The following is a 7,496-nucleotide window of genomic DNA, read 5'->3' as shown; positions in this document are numbered from 1 at the left end:
GCGTAACGAGCACGGGACCCTGAGCTAATGTGGCCCTCCTTCCTTTCCGGGCTGCATACCTTCCTTTTCGGCATCCTTCCCTCTCCCCCATCTTCGCCCCTCCTCCCGTCACCTCTGGCTCTTTCCTTCCCTTTCTCCCCCTCTGGGAGTCTGGTTAGTGCCTACGTCCGGAGACGGACGCTCGTAAATGTACGGCATTCTTCACTTCTCTGCTTGTATGTCTTCATCCTTCCTTTGTCCTTCTCTTTTCCTTACCTTTTCTCTTTACCCTTTTCTTTGCTGCGGCGTTTGAGACCTCTCCTCTTTCCTTTCCCTTTCTTTGTTTTTCCCTTTCTCTTTCTTCCTCCCTGTGCGTGTCTGAAGGCCGACCCACGAATTTTTGTGCGTAGCCGGTGACGGGGTAACGTGTAATTCCCCGCCCCGGGTAGACAGGTAGGACACGTACGTACGCCCTGGTAACGGCCAGGCCCAGGGAGGGTGATTACCCGAGCTGATATCTTCCGAAAGTGCCGATTGGTCCCTCCGTCCGTTTGTCGGGAGGTGTGACCTGAGGTGTGAACAGTCACCTATGGCGGGAGTGCCCTCAGAGAGGGCCCCCACAAGGGAGGAGCGCGCCATCGGAGACGCCGGTAATCATGGGGGATTCTTCTGCAATGGTTTCCTCTCCTTCCACTATGTCTGCTCACAAGCGTAAGTTCACTGAGTCTCAGCCACAGACAGTTCTTCCATCGTTGCCACAGTTCCTTGTTGTTTCTCGGTCTGACGAAGGTCACGACTTCTCCACAGTCAACCCTTTCATTATTCAGAAAGGTGTCGACGCAATTGCAGGTCCTGTAAAGTCTTGTTCCAGATTACGGAATGGCACCCTGTTGTTAGAAACAGTCAGTGCCCTCCAGGCACAAAAATTGCTGCGTACTTCACTGCTCCACACCTTCCCTGTCAGGGTTGAAGCGCACTGCACTTTAAATTCCTCGCGTGGAGTCGTTTATACACGCTCCCTTGATGGATTGTCTGACGAAGAAATTCAGCACTACCTGTCTGACCAGGGCGTAACGGCTGTTCATAGAGTTATGAAAAGGGTTGACATGGACATCATTCCAACCCGCACTGTCTTCTTGACATTTGACAAAGTTCAACTCCCATCGAAAATCAAAGCAGGCTATGAGATAATTTCCGTTCGCCCTTACGTCCCAAACCCTACGCGTTGCTATCGGTGTCAGCGGTTCAATCACACCAGCCAGTCCTGTTCCAATCCGGCCAAATGTGTTACGTGTGGCAAGGATGCCCATGAGGGTGCTTGTCCACCTCCATCCCCTCGCTGCATCAACTGTATGGGTGACCACGCTGCTTCCTCTCGAGATTGCCCTGTTTTTAAGGACGAAAAGCTCATCCAGGAAATCAGAGTGAAGGAAAAGGTGTCGACCTTTGCTGCTCGAAAATTATTCGCCAGTCGACAGCCCACCGTGCCTCAGACAGGAAAATACAGCACTGTCCTTGCTTCTCCTCGGCCATCAAAGGAGGCGGCCACGCAGACTTGCGACCTCACCTTTAGTGCCACGGTCGTCAGATCGGCCAGCGCAAAGATCGCCAGTTCAACCTCACCACTTTCGCCTGCCCACTCTATGGGTCACCCTTCATCGGGTTCTGCTAAATCTCGAGCCCAAAAGTAAGACACCAAGACTTAGAAAAAAGAGCATACTCGTGAAGATTTTTTACGTACCCAACTTCACAACCATCGGTTCCTCCTTCATCTAAACATCATCTTTCCAAGAAGGCTACAAAGAAACCCTGTTCATCTCCTTCTCCGCCAAGGCGTGTCCCATCTACAGCACCACCTGGCGGAAATCGCCCTCTGCCGTCTTCTGTGTCGCCGAGGCGCACTGCTGGCGGCCGATCAACTGGTCGATCGCTGGTGGCAGGAGCTGCTCCTGAACAACCTATGGATCAGGATCTTCTGCCTTCGGCTGAATGCCATTCCATGCTGTCGGTCGCAAGCTCTGAGCAGTCGTTGAGTTGACAGCAACCTTGGTCACATTCCTCCATTTTCTGTTCACCCTATGTCCATTATCCACTGGAATATCCGCGGCATTCGAGCCAATCGGGATGAATTGTCGATCTTCTTACGACCCTACTCGCCGGTCATCTTTTGTCTTCAGGAAACAAAGCTGCATCCCCATGATCGCTTTGTTCTCCCTCATTTTCAGTCTGTCCGATATGATCTCCCCTCTGTTGAAGGCACTCCAGCCCATGGAGGACTCAAGATTCTTCTCCTTGATACTCTCCATTATCACCCAATCCACTTAAACACTTACTTCCAAGCTGTCGCTGTCCGTCTTTCCCTTTCTGGATATACCTTTTCTCTTTGTACTGTATACATTCCATCGTCCACACCAATGGCACGAGCTGATCTCCTTCATCTTCTTGGTCAGCTTCCACCCACCTATTTGCTGGTTGGGGACTTCAATGCCCACCACCCGCTTTGGGGATCTCCACATCCTTGTCCACGTGGCTCACTATTGCTAGACGCCTTCCACCAAGCGGATCTAGTTTACCTCAACACTGGGGTCCCTACATTTTTGTCTGCCTCCACGACAAATTTATCTCATTTGGATCTTGCGGTCGGTACTGTTCCGCTAGCTTGGCGCTTCGAATGGTTCGCCCTTGATGATACACACTCGAGTGGCCACTTTCCATGTGTCCTCAGACTGCAGCCTCAACTGCCATATATGCGCCCGCGACGCTGGAAGTTTGCCCAAGCCGATTGGACACTTTTCGTCTCTAGCGACATTCGATGACCGTCACTTTCCCAGAGTCGACGATGAGGTCACACATATTACCGACGTTATTCTTACAGCTGCGGAACGTTCATTACCACGCACCTCCGGATTGCCCCGGCGCCCCCCAGTTCCTTGGTGGAACGAGGCATGCCGTGATGCAATACGTGAGCGGCGACATGCTGTTCGCGTTTTCCGCCACCATCCTACTTTGGCCAACTGTATCCGCTATAAGTAGTTCCGTGTGCAATGCCGTCGTGTCATCCGCGATAGCAAGAAGGCAAGCTGGAAATTCTTTATTAGCTCATTTAACACCTTCACTCCCTCCTCGGAAGTTTGGAGTCGGCTTCGACGGTTCTCAGGCGCGCCTAGTTTCTCCCCGGTCTCTGGGCTCACTGTCGCGCATGATACATTAGTGGACCCCGTCGCAATTTCTAACTCATTGGGTCAGCACTTTGCTGAGATTTCGAGCTCTTCAAATTACCCGCCAGCGTTTCTCCCGAAGAAACGTGCAGCGGAAGTGCGACATCTTGCTTTCTCCTCTCAAAATCGCGAAAGATACAATACTGTTTTCTCCATGCGGGAACTCTAACATGCACTCTCTTCTTCTCGCTCCTCCGCCCCAGGACCGGATGGTATCCACGTCCAAGTGTTGCTGCATTTATCAACCCATAGTCTGCGTTACCTCCTTCGCCTTTATAATCGAATTTGGACCGACAGTACTTTTCCCAGACGATGGCGGGAAGCTATCGTCGTTCCCGTTTCTAAACCTGGAAAGGACAAACATCTCCCCTCTAGCTATCGCCCCATTTCTCTCACGAGTAGTGTATGTAAGGTTTTGGAGCGTATGGTGAATTGCCGTTTAGCTTGGTGGCTGGAGTCCCGCTGTCTTTTAACACCTGCCAAATGCGGTTTCCGAAAGCATCGTTCTGCAGTTGACCATCTTGTTTCTCTCTCCACTTATATCATGAACAATTTTCTCCGGAAATGCCAAACAGTAGCAATATTTTTTGATCTGGAGAGAGCATACGATACTTGTTGGAGGACAGGCATCCTCCGCACACTGTTCTCTTGGGACTTCCGAGGTCGGCTGCCCCTTTTTCTTCGCGAATTTATGGCAGAGCGCACATTTAGGGTGCGGGTGAACACTACTCTCTCCCGTACTTTCTCCCACGAAAACGGGGTACCCCAGGGCTCCGTGCTGAGTGTTGTACTGTTTGCCATTGCCATAAATCCAATTATGGATTGTCTCCTTCCTGATGTCTCGGGCTCCCTCTTTGTGGACGATTTTGCGATCTACTACAGCTCTCAACGGACCAGCCTTCTTGAACGACGTCTTCAAGGATGTCTCGATCGCCTCCACTCTTGGAGCATCGAAACCGGCTTCCGTTTCTCACCCAGTAAGACCGTTTGTGTCAATTTTTGGCGACGTAAGGAGTTTCTTCCACCCTCCTTACATCTAGGACCTGTCAACCTTCCATTTTCAGACGTCGATAAATTCTTGGGTCTTATGTTTGACAGAAAACTGTGCTGGTCCTCCCACGTTTCCTATCTTTCGGCTCGCTGTCTGCGATCCCTCAACACCCTCCGTGTCCTGAATGGTACCTCCTGGGGAGCGGACCGAGTGGTCCTTCTCCGCCTCTATCGCGCCTTAGTGCGCTCGAAATTGGACTATGGAAGCATAGTCTACTCCTCTGCTCGGCCGTCTATTCTTCGGCGTCTCGACTCTATCCACCACCATGGATTACGTTTAGTGTCTGGAGCTTTTTACACCAGCCCTGTGGAAAGCCTTTATGCTGAGACTGCTGAACCTCCGCTGTCCAATCGGCGAGCAGTCCTTCTGAGTCGTTATGCTAGCCATCTGTCTTCCATGCCTGCTAATCCAGCCCATGACATTTTTTTCGACGCCTCCTTTGATATAGGGTATGCAGGCCGTCCCTCCTCCCTACTACCACCGGGAGTCCGCTTCCGTCAACTGCTCCATTCTCTTTCCTTCCGCTTTCCTAAAACCTTCTTGACAACTTGGGGTAAAGCACCGCCTTGGCTCCGTCCCCGGATCTGCCTGCTCCGAGACCTTTGTCGATTTCCCAAGGATGGTACCCCTTCACTTGTTTATCGTCGGGCATTTGCTGCTCTACGTGCACAAATGACGGAAGCCACATTTATTTACACCGATGGCTCGAAAACATCGTTAGGTGTAGGGAGTGCCTATATTGTTGGCGACACCCCAAATCACTTTCGGCTTCTCGACCAGTGTTCGGTTTATACTGCGGAGCTTTACGCTGTTCTCCAGGCTGTCCACTACATCCGCCGCCATCAGCGGATACAGTACGTTATCTGCTCAGCTTCTCTCAGCTCTATCCTCAGTCTCCAAGCTCTTTACCCTGTGCACCCTCTGGTCCACCGGATTCAGGACTGTCTGCGCTTGCTCCACCTGCGGGGCGTCTCGGTGGCGTTCCTCTGGCTCCCGGGACACGTTGGTATCTGTGGAAATAAGGCGGCCGATATAGCAGCCAAGGCTGCAGTCTCTTCTTCGGCCAGCTATTCCATCGATTCCCTTCGCCGATCTACGGAGCGTTTTATGTCGTCGTGTTGTTCTTTTATGGCACGCACATTGGTCGACAGTTCCCCATAATAAATTGCGGGACGTGAAAGCTCTTCCTTGTGCTTGGACGTCTTCCTCCCGAACGCGTCGTCGGGAGGAGGTAATTTTAACTAGACTCTGGATAGGGCACTGTCTTTTTAGCCATCGACATCTTAAGCGGCGATCCTCCCCCACTCTGTCCCCACTGCTCTCAGCTGTGGACGGTAAGAATCGTTTTAATTGAGTGCCCCTATTTTAATCCGTTACGCTCCCGTCTACAGCTGTCGCCTGATATATCGTCGATTTTAGCAGATGACACGCGCTCAGCCGATCGCGTTCTCGAGTTTATTAGTGCCAGTGAAATGACGTCAGTCATTTGAAGCTTTTTTTGGGGACAACCAACCCCTTTCTGTAGTGGATTTTTAAGCCTTCCTTCTGCTTTTAGTTTCTCCAATTTTATGACTTTCGTTCCCATTGCTGCTGGTTTCCATTTTCGGTTTTTTACTGTTTCCTATGTCACGGAACGGGCGCTAATGACCATAGCAGTTTTGCGCCCTAAAAAATAAAAACAAAAATAACTATTGACTATATATGCATTAAATTATAAAAAAAATCTTACTCCCAAACCTGCACAGTAATTAATCCCTATGCTGGCCCCTCAAAGTCTACCAGCCAGTATCTAATACGAATCATCACAGTTTTTGCAGGTAACTGTAATACTGAACTGAGGTTTCAATAACAAGTTGAATGTTCGTATCTTTTCTTTGTGACTGTACTTTGGTGAAACTTTAACTATCCTTTTATGAAAAATACGTGGAGTACTTCAAACCTTACGCTGACTGAATAATTATGAAATTTACTACTTCACAAAGTTTATTAACTGTAGCGAAAGTTTGTTTAAATGGCCTTTCAGCTCAATAAAATAGGATACTCGAAAATATCGTAGCGCTTGGGACAGGACCCTAATTAGGTAAACGACTAAATACAGGGTGTTACAAAAAGGTACGGCCAAACTTTCAGGAAACATTCCTCACACACAAAGAAAGAAAATATTTTATGTGGACATGTGTCCGGAAACGCTTACTTTCCATGTTAGAGCTCATTTTATTACTTCTCTTCGAATCACATTAATCATGGAATGGAAACACACAGCAACAGAACGTACCAGCGTGACTTCAAACACTTTGGTACAGGAAATGTTCAAAATGTCCTCCGTTAGCGAGTATACATGCATCCACCCTCTGTCGCATGGAATCCCTGATGCGCTGATGCAGCCCTGGAGAATGGCGTATTGTATCACAGCCGTCCACAATACGAGCACGAAGAGTCTTTACATTTGGTAACGGGGTTGCGTAGAAAAGAGCTTTCAAATGCCCCCATAAATGAAAGTCAAGAGGGTTGAGGTCAGGAGAGCGTGGAGGCCATGGAATTGGTCCGCCTCTACCAATCCACCGGTCACCGAATCTGTTGTTGAGAAGCGTACGAACACTTCGACTGAAATGTGTAGGACCTCCATCGTGTATGAACCACATGTTGTGTCGTACTCGTAAAGGCATATGTTCTAGCAGCACAGGTAGAGTATCCCGTATGAAATCATGATAACGTGCTCCACTGAGCGTAGGTGGAAGAACATACTGACGAAACTAAAATGAGCTCTAACATGGAAATTAAGCGTTTCCGGAAACATGTCCACATAACATATTTTCTTTATTTATTTGTGAGGAATGTTTCCTGAAAGTTTGGCCGTACCTTTTTGTAACACCCTGTATACATACTGGTGCTCAGCACAAAGTTTAAAGAATACAAACTTATTATTGAAGAAGAAAATACATAAGTGGTCCATACAGTTATATAGTACTCAACTGATTCTTTGAGAGGAAGATGGTGGCAGTGTCGATTCCTGTGGCTATTCAAAAAGGCTTCAAAAGTATCGATGGTTGTTGCTGTGTAAGAAGCTCTGAAAATTATCTTCTTAACGTCGGATTTTCATAGCACAGAGTTAACCAAATTATGCCATGAATAATAAGGCACATTACTTCCACATCCGAGGCTATATTATATAATTTTGCAATTATTTTTGCCCTGTTCAGTTCACAAGATGCGAACACTGCCTGCTAGCCACTCATGTCACAAAGGAG

This window comes from Schistocerca cancellata, chromosome 4, assembly GCF_023864275.1.
Source record: "Schistocerca cancellata isolate TAMUIC-IGC-003103 chromosome 4, iqSchCanc2.1, whole genome shotgun sequence".
NCBI lineage: Eukaryota > Metazoa > Arthropoda > Insecta > Orthoptera > Acrididae > Schistocerca > Schistocerca cancellata.
This window is presented reverse-complemented; position numbering follows the sequence as displayed.